Source organism: Dreissena polymorpha, chromosome 10 (genome assembly GCF_020536995.1).
Source record: "Dreissena polymorpha isolate Duluth1 chromosome 10, UMN_Dpol_1.0, whole genome shotgun sequence".
Lineage (NCBI taxonomy): Eukaryota > Metazoa > Mollusca > Bivalvia > Myida > Dreissenidae > Dreissena > Dreissena polymorpha.
This window is the reverse complement of record NC_068364.1, coordinates 51,422,938-51,444,566: the sequence shown is the minus strand read 5'-3', so window position 1 is coordinate 51,444,566 and position 21,629 is coordinate 51,422,938. Positions and strand designations below refer to the sequence as shown.

General features: G+C 34.8%; 1 long non-coding RNA gene across 1 annotated transcript; it reads left to right on the top strand.

Moving 5' to 3' along the window:
- The first annotated feature begins 11,785 nt into the window (after positions 1 to 11,785).
- On the top strand, positions 11,786 to 19,553 carry LOC127847027 (uncharacterized). The gene is made up of 3 exons (XR_008033790.1): positions 11,786 to 11,923; positions 15,036 to 15,142; positions 19,468 to 19,553. It is a non-coding gene; the product is annotated as an uncharacterized LOC127847027 (long non-coding RNA).
- The last annotated feature ends 2,076 nt before the right edge of the window (positions 19,554 to 21,629 follow it).

The window sequence follows — 21,629 nt, the reverse complement described above, 5'->3', positions numbered from 1 at the left end:
ATATGACTCATACTTTATAAACACACGATTTACATATTTTATTATGAAACAGTTCTCCATAATCTATAATTACAAAATAACTTATTCGTATTAGGTCAAGTTAAAAGCGCTTAATTTATCCTTATCAAAATTATTTTTTATGGATAGTTTTTAATGGAGAACGGGTTTATGATAAAATATATCATTGACGCGTAAAATAGATATTCAACTTACTCAGGATATAACCGTATAACCGTCATCAACAAATTATGTACATTTTGATAAAATCAAATGTATCGACGTTGGTTACAATTATATCAGTCATGTTTAAACGAAAAACATGACTACAAACGGTTTTGCTTGGGGGTGAATATGACAACAATGTTTGGGCAAAAACAGTGTATAAGCCACATCCGCTTCTGTCTAGCCAGTAGATTTTCATATGAATAATTGTGATTTAGGATATTTGGGTTTGGTTCGTTTTAATGGAGCTACCCGGTAGTTGGCAAGAGTTTGATTGCATTCGATGGTATCTCATAATGTCGCATTTAAAATTAAACACCCATTAGTTGCTAAACTTTACTGCGCAAAAAGAAACGACGCGCGCTGGGGTATTTGTGCAAGAGTTATATTTTAAGCACGTGTTTTACAAGCTTTAATTAAACTTTAGCCGCATCAAGTATTACGTTGCTGCTGACTCATACTTGCAAACATTGTCCTTATTTTTGGAAAACAAAATATTAAAACCCTTGAGTCATGTCCTTGAATATCTTAGATATCGCCCCATTGGTGCAAAAATGTACCATGTGCCTTCTAATTTCATGTCACATTGTACATTTTTGCACCAAGGTGGCGATATGAATTTGGGTATTTACCTTACTGTGTTTGGGTAATTACCTTATTGACGATGCTCCAAGGTATGATAACCATAAAAAAAAAATCACAATGGCGACCTATGTAAAAGACCGAGCCAGTCCGATTGAGATAACTCGATTTTTCCGTTACTTCCCTTTTGCATTCGCCACTGCGTAGGAGATTGCTCGTCATTGATAACATTGTCCTAGCAGAGTTGTCGTTCGTGTTTCAACATTCAACAATGGCCGCCCCCATGAGAGTCTCGATTCAAAACTTTCTTACTGCATAAAGTGGCTTGTTTCGCTATTTAGAAGCTGTCATTTTGGATATATGAATTATTTATTCACTAAATCTCCGCTTATGACAACAATAGTTGGAATTCGAAGGATATATACTCGATGTGAATGAAGGACTTTCTGGATCGTAACAGCTTGACACGGAAAAACTGGCATACTGGTATTTTTAGTTATCAATATAAGTCACATTGTGCTTTATAAAGTGTATTCGAGCATTTTGCGACTTATTGAATGACTATGATACCCGATATCAACATTTCATCGGGAATTTGCAAATCACCAAGCTGTCCTGAAATTCAACATTGATTTCAAACTCTTTACTGGTTTGTTCTTTTTCTTAGTGTTAGTACTTTTTATCATTTTAAAGTTAAATGAACTGTGCCACAGTAAAAAAGACATTAAGGCGATTGTGGCCAGTTTAGATCTAGATCAGCCTGCAGTCGCTTGAAAGCTGTTTGCTTAAAAGCGTTTTTCTGACAATAACAAATAATTTAATTGGATACTGATTTGACTGCGCTTTTCCTGTGACCTGGCTCAAATAATAGAATTGTCATTAATCAAATTATTTATTTCGAACATTAATCAATTGTTTTTCTTGTCCCTCGGGATCAATGACTCTAGCACTTTCCTGTTGAGAATTGAATACTGCTAAAGGCGATGCTAGGGGGCGTGAGAGATGTTGCACCTTCCAGTATCGCTCGATTGTTCATTGTCGGCTCGAGTACTACGTAAATGTACCCCGGGTACTCTTAAGTATACTTACATGTGTCCCGGGTACGGTAAATATACTAAAATGTACCCGGGAAATTTAACCCTAAATTAGTCGTTGTCGACTATTTTTTTGTAATAATTATATATACACATTTATGTCAATTTTCTGTAGAATGGCCTCTATATTATCGGAACACATACTCAAAAAGCATGTTGATGCAGTGTTTTTTGAAGAGAAGTGTGCTTAAGATAATCGGTTGCGCGTTTTACGACATCGGATTTTGGGCGCGAATACAACTCGGGTACAGTCTAATATGGACCGAGTACAATTACGTTTATTTACCGTACCTGGGGTACATATAAGTATACTTAGAGTACCCAGGTTACATGTAAGTATACTTAAGAGTACCCGGGGTACATGTAAGTAGTACCAGAGCCGACAATGACCAATCAAGCTCCATTATCCCTCATGAACCGACTCAAAAAACCGAGTCGACAATATTTTACTAAATTTTTGGTTTGGTTGCTCTCGAAGGATAGAAAATTTCAGAATGTCCTAAAAGCCCTACGGGTTTGATCCCCAGAAGCAACATTGAAAACTAGCATACTTTGTTATCTAAAAGGCTGCTAAACCTGATATACAATGATAATCTGAATTTTCTCTCACATGATGTTCATCCGTCATATTATATAAAAACTTACAGCAGTAGTAAACAACTGGACAATAATTATTGAACGCATCTTTCATTTGTCTTTGACACTTTGATTTTGACATGGCCTATATTTAAATATGTGACTGGACTTTACCAGCACTCTTGTAACAGAGCTAAAGTTTAAATGTACCATTGAAGATCACCTAAATCCAGATTTGCTATTATAGACGTGTGGAAAGTTTTAAGGGTGTGACAAGTAAGCAAAAATTGGTCATTACCCAGAGGCCACAACTGATCTATGACTGTATTAAAAAAAGAAAAATCAGTGCCTGATTTAGATTTCCTTAGATAGTTCAATAAAAACTAATTTCATAAGCCTGGTAACAGTTTAACGGTAACCAATGTGTTACACCAGGGCCTTGAATTTGAAATCTAGCACATGCATGGTCATTTCTTCATGAAATCAGGACAAAAAATGGTATTTTAAGTCCTTAATTGACCTGGCTATAGTTCTCAGATTATTATAAGCTCAATCAGTATATTTATATCATTATTTATGCTTTGTGTATTGTAAACATATACACAATCATGCAGTTACATGATAGCAATAAATAATATCAAATTACCCATACTATAAAGGTCATTGACAAAGCCTATGGTCAAAATGTGAACAAATTAAGTGTAATCGCCCTCTCGTGCCAGCAAAAACAACACGTTGACAGGTTGTCATTTTTGACAGTTCTACTTTCACTTTCATTTTGTGATATCAAACTATGAACAATTATGTGGCTGAGAAAAATATCGCCATTGCTGTTTATGCCCCCGGTAGGGTGGCCTATATCAGTTGAACTGTCAGTCAGTCAGTCAGTCAGTGTGTCAGTCTGTCCGTCCGTCCGAAAACTTTAATGGCCATAACTGTTTTAATATTGAACATAGCAACTTGATATTTGTCATACATGTGCATCTAATGGAGCTGCACATTTTCAGTTGTGAAAGGTGAAGGTGAAAGTCATCCTTCAAGGTCAAATGTCAAATATAAAGCGTCTGTCTGTCTGTCCGAAAACTTTAATATTGGCCATAATTTTTTCAATATTGGCGTGCATGCGTATCTCATAGAGCTGCACATATTGATTGGTGAAAGGTCAAGGTCATCCTTCAAGGTCAAGGTCAAAGGTCAAATTTTGAAATATTGAAGATAGCAACTCCATATTCGGCATGCATGTGTATGTCATGGAGCTGCACATTTTGAGTGGTGAAAGGTCAAGGTCATTCTGCAAGGTCAAAGGTAAAATATATGGCTTCAAAGCTGCGCTGCAGGGGGCATTGTGTTTCACAAACACAGCTCTTGTTTAATATATTTTCTGCACATTTCTTCAAAAAACTTACATCAATACACGATTTTCTTCGTTAATTCAATCATTCCTGACAGACTTGTGTACATATTTCGCTTACATTTTGACGCATAGGTAGGACCGCATTACCGCTTCCGAAATGTGTTTTCATACTATTGCCTTCGAGGAACTTATCTGATGTTTGACGGAAAGGGCCGAAAATGTGCGAGTGTGGGTCAAGTTCCCCACAGGTACTACTTTCCCGTTCCCCCAATTTTTTTTCCGTACCTAAAATTTTTCGTACCCAATTTTTTGTACCCAATTTTTTTTTCGTACCCAATTTTTTTTTCAACCCCAATTTTTGTTCGTACCCAAAAATTTTTCGGTCCCAATTTTTTTGTTCCCAAATATTTTTTCGTACCCAAATTTGTTTTCATAACCAAATTTTTTTCGCAAAATTTTTGTACCCAATTTTTTTTTCGTACCAACATACACAATTGTGGTGATTGTGGTGATGTAGATAAACTTAACTTGATGCTTTTATATCCATCCTCTCAAAAGCATCGTCACACCAGTACTGTCAGTACTTTGATTTTGCTATGTGTGTTGTTTCTACATTGATATAGGCATTATTACGGATGGTGAAATTAATACTTTTACTTTTCATGAACATAAATGTTGTATTAATTGACGTGACGAATAAACTAGTGTATTCAGCCTTAAAAAGCACAACATACATCTTAATTACTAGCTCAAATTTACTTATCGATAAAAACTCACACATGACTTTTGCCCTTGCGTCCCGTCTTCTTTTCGATAATGTTTTATTAATGACACATGCATATTCATAAACTTTTTGAGCAGGATAATTTTTTTCTTTGCCGTGAATTTAAGTTTAAAAGTTCTATTTCACGAGGCAAAGACGGTCGTTTATTTCAGCAATATATCATATCTTGCTTTATATTATATTTAGTATTGGTCAGATAAGTGTGTTAAGGGTGCTCAAAGAATTTTTCTAATAAAACGTGTTCTCTTAGCGGCAAACGAGGGATAAACAATGGGATATAGTTAACAATGCTACAAAATAGAAATTAATAGTTTATACAGACACTATTAACTGAAAATGAATGTTGAATTTGTAACAAGCAAATGAAATGCTATTTTTTATAATGTAGACCAAAATGAACTTTTATGCCAATTTAATATGAACAATAAGAATGCATCGAGTTCCAACTCTTGTTTTTTACAGTTATATGCAATTATTGTTTGTCATTAAGAAGGGCTTGGGGATGATTAAACACAAAACGAATGTATGTTTAGAGCTTTGGCAATAAGACTTAATACCAGTAAATTACATATACTTTACAAAGCAAAAGTCATATTATATTTAGTGGGTATGCATGCAAGGAGGTTAATCTGTGTTACTATACTATTTTATAAAAATATAATTTAGTGAAATTTAGTATAACGCTGTCACATGTTTTTATTGAATACAACAAATAGACTTTCCGCAGTTAACCATCATTATCCTGTTGAACATTACTATGTATTATGTAGTTTAATTTAAATTATTCAAATCTGATGATAATGGGTGATTTTAATCTAGATATCCAAGAAGAAAACACAGCAATTACCGAGTTTTAAAATTCTTTGTTTGCTACGGGGTTAGTACCGCACATTGATTTTGGTACCCACGTTGCCGGAAACACTCTTGATCTTGTTATAACAGAAGCCGGAAATGGCGTTGATGTTCTATCGTGTGCGCCAGGTACATATTTTTCTGACCAAAGCTCTTATTTCTCAATTAAAACCTAAATCTTGTGCACTTGATATTTTAACAACAAATGTTCTTAAATCACATTTAAATGACACAAATACTCCCTCTTTTAACCAGGTTAGTGAATCTTTCATTAAAACAAGGAGTCTTTCCGCTGAAATCGAAGCAAGCGACAGTACGACCTTTGATCAAATTGGTCTCGAGCTTGAACTCTCGAACCATAGACCAGTAAGCAATCTCTCATTTTTATCCAAATTGATTGAAAAGCCGCACTCTTCAGACTTAATATCCACACCGATAGCAATAACCTTTTACCGAAAAACCAGTTGGCATATCGGCGACATCATTCATGTGAGTCAGCCCTGCTGCATTCGGCACAGTGGACCACAACATTCTACTTGACGTCCTTAACAGTCAATATGGCGTCTGTCCCACCACATTAAACTGGTTAGACTCGTATATACGACCGCGTAGTTACCGTGTCAAAATTGAATCAACGATATCAGCTCCACGCCAGCCACAGTGTTCTGTACAACAAGGAAGCTGTCTCGGACCTTTGCCATATTTAACTTACGCAGGAACGCTCTTCGATGTCATTTCGCCGCATATTTCTGTGTATGGATTCGCTGATGATCACACTGCAAATATACGCTTTATTCCAACACCATCAATGGAACGAAAAGCAATACACGACCTGCAAGACTGCGCAATAACCATTAACAACTGGATGAATGGGAATAAGCTCAAAATGAATAACTCAAAAACGGAATTTATAATGTTTGGTAGTCGGAAAAAACTTGACAAGCGTGTGACTGAGTCGGCTGTCCTTATAAACAAAACAAAAGTTTATACGCTATCTTAGTGCATTTTTAGATAAAACACTTAATTTTAAGGAGCATATAACGCGCAAATGTAAAACAGCTATGCTTAATTATTTTAAAATCAAGAGCATTCGAAAATATTTAACAAGTGAAGCCACCGAGATTCTTGTTTTATCATTAGTTGTTTCACATCTAGATTACTGTAACGTATTATTGTATGGAGCCGCCCAGCGTGATCTTAATAAAATGCAGATAATTCAAAATATGTGCGCAAAGCTAGTTTTAAATCGGAATAAATACGAAAGTTCAAGGCAAGCATTGTTCGATCTCCATTGGTTACCGGTAAAGACCCGAATTGACTTCAAAGTATTGACCTTTATGTACAACTGTTCCCGTGGAAACGCACCGGCTATTCTTACGGAACTATTAACGCTCCAACTTCAGAAGCGGAACCTGAGATCTGCAGACAATAATGTGATGAGCGATACAATGCTTGTAAACAAACGACGAACATTCAGCGATAAGGCTTTTCTGACCGCTGGCCCAAGAATCTGGAACACTATTCCATTAGCGATCAGGCAGTCAGATACATTTGAAAGGTGTTATATACAATGAACAATAATTAAAATGGCCAAACATTAATCAATTAAAGTTATACTAATCGACTGAGTTAATAATAGATTATCATTATCCACATATCTGTGCTATACATGCGCATAAGTGAATAAATGCGTATTTGTTTGTGATGGATTATCCATGTATATTGTGTTCAAGGAGTTTAAGTCCAAGGCAGCAAGCTATTGAATGCGATAGTTGCCAAAAATGGTAACACAGAACATCCGAAACCGGAAAGTACCATATGCATTTCATGATGTACTTTATATTTTACAGTTGGTAACTTAAGAAATAGCGTCTTTAACAAAATACTTTTAAAATATTTTAATAAGTCATGCTATAAAATTTTATATTTAGTTATTTAATATAGAACTTAAACGCATGTTCTAATTGTAATAATGTTGGACAATGTTATTAGAGTATTAACTAAAATGCACATTTGATTATTGTTAAATTATTTTGCGCAAACAAACATTATGAGTTAAGGCATGAAATATTAATTACTAACACTATGTTTTTTAATAAACTGCATGCATTGCAATCTGTGACGACACGTGCATTGAGACATAACTATATAAATGCACACTTGAATACGTTTTCCATTACATTACCTGCTTACTCTTTTTGTCATGTTTTAATAGTACTTTTATTCATTTCCAAGTTCCTGATCAAGAGCGCTGTATTTGTACAGTTAAGGTCAGGATGTTTGTAGTGCACAACTTTTACTTGCTAATGCAATCACTGATAGGGTACTCAAATATTGCATTACTTTAAAGCTTTGGTTTGATTTGACCAAGCCAAAAATAACCGTGTTTACTGCATGCTATCAGAGTATCATGCGTCATTGCCCATTGTGGGAAATACTAAACAATACTTTACTTAAGTCATTGCAAGTGTTAACGTCCGATCTAAATAAAAAATACAATAACAATGGTTAATTTAGTTAACATCATTTTACACGTGATAACTTACACTCACATATATATTATATAAGGTACAAGTTGACTACCGTACGAGTTGACTTCCGTGCGAGTTGACCAAACAACGTGCGAGTTGACTACCGTGCGAGTTGACTTAGGTACGAGTTGACTGTAAACCTTTTAAACCCCACAATACATGCAATCACTCATTAATTCATTATTTGTTTATCTACTTATTTATTTAACTTAATTTAAGTAGTGTTTTGTTTTATCTATTTAGTTTGGTTATTCTAAAGTGTTTATCAGATTGTAGTTACTACCTATATTTATATGGTGTCAGCTTTTTACCTCATAACTTCTATGAATTTGTTGTTATATTTACATGTACAACACCATTGAATATGCTCGCATAAACATGGGCGTTTAATCAAATAAACCAGTTTAGCTTAGTTTAGTTTAGTTATTGAGGCGTGCAGCCTAAAGCATTGAAACACATGGAAATCAATTTACAGAAGTATAGTTTGGAAATCTGTCGCGGCTGAATTGTTTATGCTTTGTTTTACAATTTCAAGGATAATAAATCATGTTTAACTTAGTTTAAATGTTATTTATATTGACAGATGAAACCGTAAAGAAGTCTTCCTATTACTGTAAAAACATTTAGAATGTTGTTCAACAAAAATACATTACATTTTGTCTGTGTTTCACACAAATCTGTTTGCCATAAAATATACAAAATCCGAAATTGCAAAAAAAAAAGATTACAAAACTGTACCACAACTAAGTTTATTTCTTTCTCCTATAACCGAATAATCATTCTTTGCTTGCACACTTAAATGAAACTACATGTAGTTGCACTGGGCTGATACTTGTGTTTACATTTGTATTGATGTTTAATACAGAAGCTTGCTATCAAGCATGTTAGTTAAATAGTTGAGTCGGTGATAAACGTGTTTTATTTGTTAAAACTTATGATAAAATATATTAAATCTACTTCAAGTGTAAAGAAGTTTGTTTTTGGCGTCGCACTGAAGTGCGGCGACTCGTATGTAATACGTTTTTTTTTCGCTTATGGGAGGAGGTTATTTTACGGATCAATGTAGATATTTTTGTTGTCAGAATATCTTGCATAGTGGTGATTATTTGTGTAAATTAGTGTAAATAAGTACTGCATTTGTGCCTATTACGTTTACTACAACATTTATTGCCAATAATGCAAAGCTAATTCTTTTAATTAATAACTGATCACAGGGACTGGGCAATAATAAAAGATCACAGGGACTGGGCAAATACGCGAACCGGTGAAACTTTCTGGTTTTGTATAAAAACAAAACATAATCAAAATATATTTATTTTATGGTTTTTCTAACAATAGCGCAGACGTTTGCTGTTCGAGTTTTGGTTAACGCGTATTTTCTTCAATTTTACAAGACGACAGCGATTACACGGTTTATTGCTTTATTGATAACCGTTACACTACAGTCACTTTTTAATATCTTAGTTAGAAGTTGATTTTTTAAGCGGTTCCGTAGTGTAGTGGTTACACGCTCGCTTCACATGTGAGAGGCCCAAGGTTAGAGCCCCAGTAGAATCTAATTATTTTATTTGTGTTCTATGTTAACTTTTTGTTTTGATGAAGACATTTTAGTTTAAATAAATATGCTGTTTTATTGTAACCATTTTTTGTTTTTAGTATGCCCATGAAATATATGTGTGAGAGGGTGAGGGGGTTCGTAAACACATTAAAACTTAAACAGTGTTGTCATATCAATGAGTACTCAACCCCTATCGTAAATGAGCAAAGTAAGAATAAGTTCAGAATCATCTCCCCTTGAAGTTGACGAAAAATATAAAATTACGCTTACAAGATGAAGCAGATTTTTTAAAACCTACACAGTTTTGTTCCATTAATGAAAACTGCACACGGATGCCAGTAAAACAAAAAGGAAACCAATGTTAATAAAATGAACTATGAAATATTTGGGGGTTACAACACAAAATAATAGATAAAGGTCATTTGGGAGTTATAAAACAACACCATAGATAATGGTTATTTGGGGGTTATAACACAAAATAATAGATAATGGTTATATCAGTATCTTTTTCTATTTTGTTTAAAATAATCGGCCAATATATTAAAATATACAGTAGAAAAATTCGTTCCATGTAACTTCATTGAGTGCCTTTTACACTGTATTGCCCTTATTATGTAAATGAAATCATTATAATCCCATTTTTCAACTGTCGAATATGCAGACTCTACCATAAAACAATTATTGCGTTGTTAAACTTTTCCGGAAACACATCTTAATTGCATTTCATTTCATATTTTATATAATCAGTCAAAACATGATTTAAAAGAATAAATACATGAACACAATTCCAGAAGCACCTAATTGTGTTTTTTATGAAACATGGCATATTTACATGAACAACAATCACTATATTCTCATCAGTTCATTATACCATAACAATGTACACGCATCAGAAAACAAACGTGTTGAGATGTTTTCAAAATGTACGATGAGTAATGTTACATACGAATCCGAACGAAAGCTACATATATACTATAGGCTATGCATAAAATGTTGAACACGAACTAAATTATCTGATTTAATTCTACTTTTGCTGAAACATTTGAGCCCAGGTAGCGATATTTCGCGGCACTCGTCATATTTGTAGATGTGCTCATACCCAACAGTTTAACAAGTTATTTTTTGTAATTTAAAGTAATAGTATGGGCATCTAACAGTTTATAGGTGTCTATCGAAACCGTCTTTTTGATTGGTGCTTTCACTTCATATACACTTATATTTGTTAATACAGCATCAACGTACTAAAATAATATCCGGAAAAGAGAAAAATAATGCATTTGAATAGCAACCACACTTTCGTTTTGACAACTGACGACAGAAATGATTCGATTTACGATGTGTTTCTAAATTTAGTTTTAGTACAGATTCGTTCATACGACACAAAGAAACAATTTTGTTTTAAGGAACATATCGGCTTAGAGGACTGTCCAGTCATGTAAAATAACGAATATAATAAAAAAAATTTAAACAACTGGTAGCATGATGAGTTGCAGATAATTAGCCAGTAACCACATTTTAACTAACTGTTTTGACCTGTTAATTCTTTTCAGCTCATTTCAACAGTGAAAAATGCCCATAATATCACTTAAATACACACAGCTTACTTTAAATATACAGTATCTGTTATCACAATTTATTCTAGTATACGGATAGATCACGATTTAAATGACTTATCTGTGAGGGAAACTTTAAATCAATTATATATTTGATTTCAATGTCACAACTGTTTTCTAGAAATGAACGTTGCAATGTTAGTACAAAATTAAAACGGTACTAACTCATACATTTCGAACACTCTTTGATTTACTTTAGAATATATTAGTTTTTTCAAATATAATATGTTGGAAACACATATTTTCCACTAATATAAATAACTCTCAAACAGTTGCTAAATGTATCAAATATGTGTACATATAACCGAAAGACGATAATACACTCTAGTTGATGATTTCAAAAGGTCAATGAACCGTTACATTTGCTCTATCTGGGTACATATGCATATAAACCAGCTATACGGTATATGCATAAATGTTCGCTCAACGCATTGGTTTATGTACTCGTATTTTACTTATGCGAACCGGCTTCAATCAATTCTCACTGATGCATGTGAGTGTCCGGTTGGTTTGTGGTCATCAAGCACGACATGTGGTATTTAATCCGGGTACTCCGGATGACCCAACAACACAAGACCGCACCAACATCGACACTCTGTTACTTACCTATAAATAGCTGGTTATTTCCGCTATATTTTACCCCAACATGTGTGGGTCGTGCAGTTTTAATAGATAGGAGTGGCATGTCACACTCCTGGTCCACACATAAGACGGCTAGAGCTAGGATAACATAGATTTCGAAATATGCACACACAAGGTAATAATGTTTTACCCGCAAACTTAATTTGTTCATTCAGTTTTGTTTGATGTATTCACATTTTTCTTTGTGAATCACATTACACGGGGAACAACTGCGATTTATGAGTATACTGATAACTGGGGTCATAACACATTATACTAATGACTAAAGTTTAAACTTTGTTGTAAAGTTATTTGTTTCTGTTAACACCATTAACTAAATAAATTGGGTAACTATAAACTATTCGCATATTTTAAAGTGGTTTTAAGTTATATACCTCACAATGCAATTGCTATTATTCTGAAAAAAGCAGTCAAACAGAGGGAGGGATATTCAAATATCGATGACAAAATAATTTTCTAGACCTTGACCTTGAACTTTGGGAATATCTTTATTTATTTGAATATCAGGGCATGAAACTGTTTTATTATATGGGTACTTTAAGTAATTAAGGCAGCAATCTGTTTATATATAGAAATCAGTCAATAAGTGTTAACTTCATTAATTATGATAGCAATCACATCAACACCTATACCGTTATATTGACTGTCATTTGTTATATTGTAAATGTGTGTGTGGTGTGTGTGTGTGTGTGTGTGTGTGTGTGTGTGTGTGTGTGTGTGTGTGTGTGTGTGTGTGTGTGTGTGTGTGTGTGTGTGTGTGTGTGTGTGTGTGTGTGTGTGTGTGTGTGTGTGTGTGTGTGTGTGTGTGTGTGTGTGTGTGTGTGTGTGTGTGTGTGTGTGTGTGTGTGTGTGTGTGTGTGTGTGTGTGTGTGTGTGTGTGTGTGTGTGTGTGTTTGTGTGTGTGTGTGTGTGTGTGTGTGTGTGTGTGTGTGTGTGTGTGTGTGTGTGTGTGTGTGTGTGTGTGTGTGTGCGTGTGCGTGTGCGTGTGCGTGTGCGTGTGCGTGTGCGTGTGCGTGTGCGTTCGCGTGTGCGTGTGCGTGTGTGGGGGGGGGGGGTTGTGTGTGTGTTTGTGTGTGTGTGTGTGTGTGTGTTTGTGTGTGTGTGTGTCTTGAAAACGTATGTACACATAATAACGATAGTTTACCAACACAGTACATATCACATAATGGAGTTTTCTGTTCTCCCGGGAAACGTTATTTGGAATTCAGTAGAATTCGACTTTCATTCATCCGCTGGTAATATTGCTTCCGTAGTGTGTTTATAGTTTATATTAATTAACTATGTAAATGATCTAACAAAATAATACGATATTATATGCTCGCTTAAAATAAATGGATGACTTTTTGTTAAGTATTCCATCGTAGTGGCCTTATCACTGAGGTACATTGAAACATGCAAATACATGACAAACCAAATAATCCCACAATAAACCTGCAAACAAACAGTGTACATGTGTCCTCTTACTGTCGATTACCGTTTACTTATACAATAATGCACATAGACTATTGCTCTTCAATCATGTATGCTCGTTACATCTTCTTAGCATTTCAACATGTCCATGTTCAATTAAACATATTAAAAACTTAGGGCTTGATTATATGTTGAAAAGCTTTAAAACTTAATTATTACGCCAACACTCATTAATATACTGTGTTATCAAAAGGACAGTATATAAGATTGCTATAAACAAACGCAGAAAGTCATGCTGACCTTAAAGCGCTCAGCTGAGTTTACAGATAATTTTTGCCGAAGACTTGAGCAAGTTCTCTTGATTTTGACCGCACTTAACGCATGTTCAATAATCGCTTTCATAATATGAAGATCAATATTTTGACAAAGCTTCTGCAAGACTGAGTTATATATTGGGCCGATTATACACAACCTTTTTTTAAATATTTCACCTATTTACCTATTGTGTATTTGTACCTTGCCAACAATAACGCCTTAATATAGAGGATATTTGTTGGATTGGGTGGAATATCGATTTTAATTCACGAGTGATCATAGAAAATATTTTTTTCTATGATCACGAGTGAATTAAAATCGATATTCCACCCAATCCAACACATTTTCTTTTTATGTTATGCTCACAAATTAATATTTTTATACGTTTGCCAATCCGTTCGAACCAATTTCCCTTTGGGCGCCCCAAAATATCTTTATCGTTTTTACAATAAGCGTTGCAAATAACAAGAAAACAAACGTTAAACAATAACTTTTTTGTATTTACAATTCAACACATATCAAGTGAAAAGAAAAAAAACACCGATAAAGTCATTTAAAAAATAAATAATCATATGATGCCAAAATTTGTTTATATCATGTTGTCGTATAAATATGCGGAGTCTTTTTATAGCGTAAATAACATTAACAGTGTGTATATGTATGTTCAAGGGAAGTTACTCCGTGTGTTGATATAAATATTCATTGAAGAGTTTTTGCTCTTGGTGGAAGAATGTGTGGCGGTCACAAAGGGGTAAAAAAATAGTGCCGGTAAAATAGTTAAAATTATCGATAATTTTCACTGATAATTTTCAGTGTTTTAACAGTGAAATTATCAGTTTTAATTCACTGATATTTCTCTATAAACCACCGGAAAGCATTAAATAAAATGCTATATTAACAATGTAATATTGTGCTATAAAGCTCTATTTATACATATTGCCAGTGTTGTGGTAATGCATTTACGATTGAACCTTTGATCTTTTTTTGTTCGCCCGTAATACACATTTTAATAAAATCTAGGTACAGTGGGGTTAGGGATTTTGTTCCGGGATTAATCTCTTAAGAATCCCTAAAAAATAACCCTCATTCAGCCGATTTTTAGGGGATTAATCCGTTTTCACCCCGTTTTCACCGAATTCATCTCAATTAGGGATTAATTGCGATGAATTAAGCTCTCTTAGGGATGAATTCGTCGCTAGAGATGAATTAATCCCTACTAGAAATGAATTCAGCACAAGGGATAAATTCAACTCTACAAGGGATTAATTAATCTCTACGCATGCGCAGTCAATGTCAGCGGTGAATAGAGATGAAAATGCTGCAAACGGATTTTGGGTAGATTTGAGTAGATTTGGCAATATTTCGGTAGATTTGGGTAGATTTGGGTAATTCGTGCCGCCGCGCAAACGAGTAGGTGGGGCGTGGACATCTTTTTTTAGATGAGGATTTAATTTTGTCGGTTTTATGCATAATAAACTCCAATACCCTTCTCTCCATACCAGGGAGCTGGAAGATGCTTAATGCTAAATTGACTGCTTCCGAGCGCTTCCTGGACCTAACAAATATCTCCCAGCAGCAACCTCCCCAACGTGTGACGGGAGTCTTCAAGGTAATTGACAGAGGGTGCAATGTGAAGTATAAATGCATAACGAGCCAAAATGGAAAGCTTAGGTTTGGAATAACTCGTCTCATAGTCAAAGTCACACTTAATACTCAATTTTTACATACCATTATATTTGCAAGAAAGCTCATTCAACAACTCGCCACAATTAGGTTATATGCATAATTCATGCTTTCAGGTCAAAGGTCCTAGGCCACTAAGTAATGGTCAAGACACTTTGTGTCTGCTCTGTAAATCCTATACCCATTGAAATATTTCTTTTAAATCTCACTCAAATGGTTACCATATTGTTTCAATATGCAGAGTTTGGATTTGCCATTACTCACACTTGAAGATAAATATTCATTTGCCACATTATGATTTTGATTCTTTTTAGTAAATCACATATCCCGTTACATTGTTCCAAGAAGCAAAACACCAGTGCTCACCACAATTAATTAATGCGATTTGCAAAACTAATCAGGTTCAAACAAAAAAAAAGGTTTGAACATTCAGTTCTATCCATTAAATTTGTATCCGCTCATTATTGTCCCCTACCGGTTTCGCCGGAGGGGACTTATGGTTTGCGCTCGGTCTGTCTGTCTGTCTGTCAGTCTGTAAGTCTGTCTGTCCGTCACACTTTTCTGGATCCTGCGATAACTTTAAAAGTTCTTAATATTTTTTCATGAAACTTACAACATAGATAGATGGCAATATGGACATTATGCACGTCATTTCATTTTGTTCCTACGTGAAAAATTGTGGTTGCTATGGCAACCCCGAAAAAAACATTTGAAAATGGTGGAATTTCTGACAATGGTGAAGCCGGTAGGGGACAATAGCCTTGTTTACTATACATCTAGTTGGTCCATCTGTTTGTAGACCTAAGCTTGTCCGATTGATAACTGAACTTCAAAAGTTAAGGTCACATTAACATTTTCTTTATTTGACAGCCTGGTCCAAGTGATAGCTTAAGTTATGTTTGTTCCTCAGTCTTCAGTATTTGGTATAATTGTTGCTTACCTTAAGAAAAAGAACCATATTTTCCTTTTTACATAGATACCTTTAAGTTCAAGGTAACAAAGTCAGGTAAAAAGTATTTTTCTATATGTGATAGCTTTGTCCGAGTCATATCATAAGTTCTTTTTGTCTTCACATTGGGTTTAATGTTTGTTTATGACAGGACAAAAAATATGATTCTCCACTGGTCAAGGTTGCTAGGAATTGGATATAATGTCATGTAAAGAGGACATTGGTGTTTCACAAACATTTCTTGTCGTAAAACTTGCATTAAATGTTCACTGTCTAGAGATGTACAGAAACAATGCGCCCAAACTCACCCAGTTAATTCTGGTTGTTATTGACTTGTTTAAAGCTTGGAATGCTTCTTACCTGATCAGCATGTCCTAAATAGAATAAATACCACCTCAAATATTTCCTTTAACATATTGCTTTCATATTTTGCATACTGCTTTACCAACATGACCCCAATCTATAAACAAGAGCAGACAACTGTATCAAGATTTGTTGACAGAATTATAGCCCCTTTTATACTTTGATAATTGAACATTTGGTTAAGTTTTGTGTTTTGGTCCATTTTATTCCTAAAGTATCTTAGCTATTGCTTTTTAGACTTGGAAAACTCACTAACTATCGTAAGGGGACTGTACAAGTTAAGTTGCATAACTCTGGTTGGCTTTTTAATGGAATTATGGCCCTTTGTATGTCTTTGTAACTTTGAATATTTTGTTTGATATTGCGTATTTAGATCCACTTTACTTCTAATGAATCAATGCTATAGCTTTCAAACTTCAAATACTTTCTTACTATCATGATGTTACTGTACCTGGAAAGTTGAATTTGACCTTGACCTTTGAATGACCTTGACTCTCAAGGTCAAATTAATAAATTGTGCGTTCTTCTTCACCAACATGATCCCAATCTATAAACAAGATCAAACAACTGTATCAAGCATTGTGACAGAATTATGGCCCTTTTATACGTAGATAATTGTACATTTGGTTAAGTTTTGTGTTTCGGTCTATTTGACTCGTAAAGTATCATAGCTATTGCTTTCAGACTTGGAAAACTCGCTAACTATCATAAAAGTTGCATAACTCTGGTTGGCTTTTTAACGGAATAATGGCCCTTTTTATGCTCCCCGAAATAAATTTCGGCGGAGCATATAGTTGCCAGTTTGTCTTTTCTTACTTACTTACTTACTTACTTACTTCTTTACTTCCGTCACACTTTTGCTACCGTTTCTCATAGCGCATTCAATACTTAACCAATCGCTTTCATATTTGGTATGTTGGTACCTTGCATGGACATCAACCTTTTAATGAGGTTTGAGGTCACTGGGGTCAAGGTCAAGGTCACCGAGGCTAATAATAGACTTCCTTCCGTCACACTTTTGCTATCGTTTCTCATAGCGCCTTCAATACTTTACCAATCGCTTTCATATTTGGCATATAGGTACCTTGTATGGACCTCTACCTTTTGATGAGGTTTGAGGTCACTGGGGTAAAGGTCAAGGTCACCGAGGCTAATAATAGACTTCCTTCCGACACACTTTTGCTACCGTTTCTCATAGCGCCTTCAATACTTTACCGATCTTTTTCATATTTGGCATGTAGGTACCTTGCATGGACCTCTACCTGTTGATGAGGTTTGAGGGCACTGGGTCAAGGTCACCGTGGTTAATAATAGATTTTTTAGGTGTTTATTTACACATACATTGACAAAGCGCTTCATCGGGAAGCATCCATCAGTTTCACTGATATTCTTGTTTGTCTTAGTAACTTTGAATATTTTGTTAAATTTTGTGTTTAGATCCACTTTACTTCTAAAGTAACAAGGTTATTGCTTTCTAACTTCAAATACTTTCTTACTATCATGATGGTACTGTACCTGGCAAGTTGAATTTGACCTTGAATTTTGAATGACCTTGAATCTCAAGGTCAAATTAATAAATTGTGCCTAAATTGCCATAACTTCATTATTTATGATTACATCGGATTCATACTTTGACACAAAACAACACTTACCTGACATACCACAATGGACTCCACCCAAACCATCCCCCACGCCCCACCCCAGAATCCCCCAACCTCATTTTTTTTCTTTTTTTTTTTGAAGATCATCTAGTAAATGACCACACACCCACATTATACCCCCTCTCCATGATGGCTTACGTTATACTGTCAAGCACTCGAATAGTCGAGCGCTCTGTCCTCTGACAGCTCTTGTTAATTAGTAATGTACATATTTACAATATATAAAGCAAGGTCTGTGCTTTAAGAAACATTCAAATAAGTTCTTATTAACGCATAAATTTATTTCAGAGAATAAAATTCCGTTTTAGCTGTCAATATGCCCTTTAACAAATCTTATATGATTCAAGAATCAAATTTTTGAAAATCAAAGCGACATTTCATTCTGGTTCTTGCCAAATTCGCCAATATGAATGTATTCAAGAACTATAATAGTATACAATTTGTTCAGAGAGTCATGAAATAAAGTGAAACTTTTTGGTTCTGGTAGCGATTTTTTTTCACTTGTGAGCATAGACAGTATATATTTTCACTCATTTCTTTGATCATTTGTAAATAAAATCACTATGGTATGTAAGATTTAATTAATAGTTTAGCCATGGCATGCCTTTTTTGTTTGTTAAAAAAAATCTATTTTTGGTAAACCTTTGATTAAAATCCATTATGAGAAACTGTCTGAGAAGTTTGGTTCAAATTATGTACCAATATATTGTTTTATTACCTTAAATATGGCCTTTTTTCAACTTAATACATTCATTTCATTGATGAATAACCTTTAAAATGTCCCAGGTAGAGTCTGAAAATGATGACACATGTTGTAGAATGCTTTTAATTCTTTCTACATATCTCTAACACTTCCATGGATTTGTAAACACTTTCAACACAAACACAGCACATAAAATACTTTTGACCCTGACATTATAATGGTTTATACCTTCAAAGCTCAAGAGTTATGGCCCCTTAGTAAACTGACATTTAAGATTTGTTTACCATTCGGAGCCGTTTCTCAGTAACTATTGCACGTGAGTTAGCTTAATATAAAGATGATTCGTTGTACCAATTTTAACCAAAACAAAGCATTGAGATTGAATCATACAATATTGAATTGATGGTAATATACAGACAATGCACTATTGTTAATGATGTGGGGGGGTCACCAGCAGGAAACTTATGAATTGCTTGCAGTATAATGTGAGCCTTGTTAATTTATTTTTGTACAGAAAATGCAAATAATTTGTTTTTGACCATAACTTAACAGAGCATCCATTGCCTTTTTTTCAGTTTTCCAGACGGCTGGTGATGCATTTCAAGAAAAGCCATCAGAATCTTGCAATGATCTGTATACTTAATAAATGACAAAACAACAACACTGTATTGTTATTATTATTTAATACATAACTTCCATATTTGCCAAAAAGGTATATGATTGAAGTTCAATGTTGTTATCGATGTGATTTGATTGCCTTGCTTTTTATTTCTATGTCCCTCACCACTATAGGGGGGACATATTGTTTTTGCCCTGTTGGTTGGTTGGTTGGTTGGATTGTTTGTTTGCTCGAACTTTAACATTTTGCCATAACTTTTGCAATATTGAAGATAGCAACTTCATATTTGGCATGCATGTGTATCTCATGGAGCTGCACATTTTGAAAGGTCAGGGTCAAATATATAGCTTCAAAGCGGCGCAGAATGGGACATACTGATAGTGTTTCTGACAAACACAAATCTTGTTGTTTCATGAATTTCACACTAAAGTGTTAAGAAATACGACGTTTAAATCATAATGACTTTATGAACCATCAAAACTATTTATTTTATGAAACAAGAAATTAAACGAATAAGGAGTTTTGTAAATCTGAATGTTGAAGGAAGTACTGGCGTTAACATTGATCCTCATGAACCTAAAATTATTCCAATTAGATAGTTGTCTAAATGAATTTTGCTCTGTGTAAGACTGGGACTTGAGAAAGGCAATGGAAAAGCGTTTGACCTATTAGGCATTCTTATCGTAAAACAATCGCAATATACGGAGAACTAGACAGAGAACACTTCATTATTTTAACATAATTTTATACCTACATAATTTTTTTTGGCTTGTAAAATGTAAGTACGAGTCTATTATTTCAACTTGAAATGTAGGTGAAAATGTGCTATGGTCTTGAATTACTACAAATCAGGGATACATAATAAGATTATTTAATTTATAGTACACTATTGTACAAACATTAAAAAGATATGTGGTTTTAAAGTACTCGTACACGCCTGTAGATATAGAGTTTAATGATGTGTCTGTATGCATACAGTTATTGCTTGGCAGCATGAAGTATCAATGCAAAAATAGCGTCATTAACAGTTTCTGACGAAATTCCTACATACCCAAATGCTTGACACCGTATAGAAAACTAAGTTTTCGTAGCTGATGGTACATCCACAAGAAAATTAAAATGCAAATGGTACTACACAGTCTAAAGTATACCAATGGAAAGATCTATGATCCCGAAAGGTGCCTGGTGCTGCTAAAGAAATGAGCAGTGTGGAAATTCGGAACAGACGATGACATTTTCTGATTATGTGTTATATCAAGGGTATTTGTAAGTGAAATGTATTTAATTACAGATGTAAGCACATGTGCTTCGTGAGTGTTGTTATCGAATACTTGACAAAATTAATTAAAGTTTGGAGGATATTCATCATTTTAATGTTGATGCCCTAAAGGGACAGGAGCGATGAACCAAACAAAGGTGTTGGGTGCAGCTACCTCTACGTTTTCCCTAAGTATTCCAAGTTTGTTTGAGCCTATACATTGTGAAATGTGTTTTGTTATTATGAAACCGGTGATCGTCGAATAGACGCGATTTATATGGGTAATGCTTTTAGGTAGAAACAAACTGAGCAAATTACAAAATTACAAGGCCCGGTCAGACCGACTAACGAATATGCAACGGAGAAAAAACGCACAAAAATGCAGATTTTGGTTATCCGGTGATTAAATTTACCTGCTCTTCCGCTCAAGACTGTCGCAAACGGTGTGTGAAGCGTAGGAAACACACAATGAGAAACGGAAAAGTACCGAACACCAACGTTCAACGTACAACGATGAAAAAGTAGGGCACATCCTCAGAATCATGTGGCAAAGCTTCAGATTCTGGCAGGTTAAGGTCTCCGTTCTCAGCTGCTGCCTTCAGGTCGGACTCGTTCCACAACTGTACATCGGATGAAGCAACACGGCCTCCAATGTCAGCTTTGACGAACTTGTAGTCAGAATCCACCAGAGCTAGCAGGACTAAGTACTTCTTGTAGTTAAAATGCGTAGACCCGGATCTTGGTGGAGATTTGCAGGCAATATGTTCGCCATCAATAGCACCAAGAGTATGGGGAAAATTCCAGCTGTCCCTGAAGCCGTCCGCTTTAACTTAACACAATGCAATTCATATAAACTGATG